Source organism: Poecilia formosa, unplaced genomic scaffold, assembly GCF_000485575.1.
Source record: "Poecilia formosa unplaced genomic scaffold, Poecilia_formosa-5.1.2 Scaffold4, whole genome shotgun sequence".
Lineage (NCBI taxonomy): Eukaryota > Metazoa > Chordata > Actinopteri > Cyprinodontiformes > Poeciliidae > Poecilia > Poecilia formosa.
The window spans coordinates 4,977,833-4,978,909 of NW_006799943.1; positions in this window are offsets into that span (position 1 = coordinate 4,977,833).

Sequence of the window (1,077 nt, forward strand, 5' to 3'; positions counted from 1 at the left end):
TTTCATCATCATCAGTCTACAATAAGTCAGTCTTGTAAAGATTTTAGGAACCATGACTGGGGAACCTATATAACCCTACATACACTGTGTTCCTCAGGAGAGGGTCCGCTATCTCCAGTTCTCGTCAGACATGATAGTGGCTTTGGGACCTGAAATCCTATTCTGTCTCCCATCCAGGCCAGGGGCCCACTCCCCACCGCCCTCCCAACCCCCTCTTCAGATCCGCCATATTATGTAGTTTCGGGAACTGATGGTCTAACAGCACAGTCCTTCCCCAGCCCCTGTCCAATATTTGAAATTTGTTCTTTGTTTAATTATTTCTAGCATATGTCTGTAGTGCTTTTAGTATCTTTGACCTCTAAAGAACTTTGTTGTGCAACAGGCAGCAACACTGTTTCCGTCAGCCAATTCACACAGCAAATTACAATGAGTCATCTCTAATTCAAACTTTTTATATTATCGTGTGTACGTGCGTGCGTGTGTGTGCTTGTTTGTAATACCTTGTGGGGACCATTTTCCTGACAGATACTACGTTGTGGGGACCTACTGCTCCTTGTGGGGACCGAAGGTTGGTCCCCACAAGGGGAGACCCTGTTTTGGGTCAGGGGTCAGATTGAGGACTAAGGTGTGAATTGAGTTCTGATTAGGGTTAGGATATGGGTAAGGTTTAGGCTGTAGACATGAATGGAAGTCAATGGAAAGTCTCCATAAAGATAGCCACGCAAAAATGTGTGTGTGTTTATGTTGTTTTGTTTTTGTGCCAACATGCCATAGGACCGTAAATACCTGCCATCTCGCTATGTTAACCTCAGGGGAATTGGAAGCGGACTCTGTCGAGGGTTTCGAAACATTATTATTCATCAACTGTGAATGATATTTTTTAAAATGCGTGTTAAGGGAAATTAATTTTTCTGTTTTTGGCTGTTGTTCTCAATATTGTTCCTTTTCCGGCCTATTGAAGTTTCAGAAGCTTCTAACATTTTTAAAGCGTGAGCCCGTCGAGATTCGTTTCCGAAAGCAGTGACTTTTTCTTTCAGGACATTTTTAATGTGTTTATTAATATGAGCCCCAAATGAT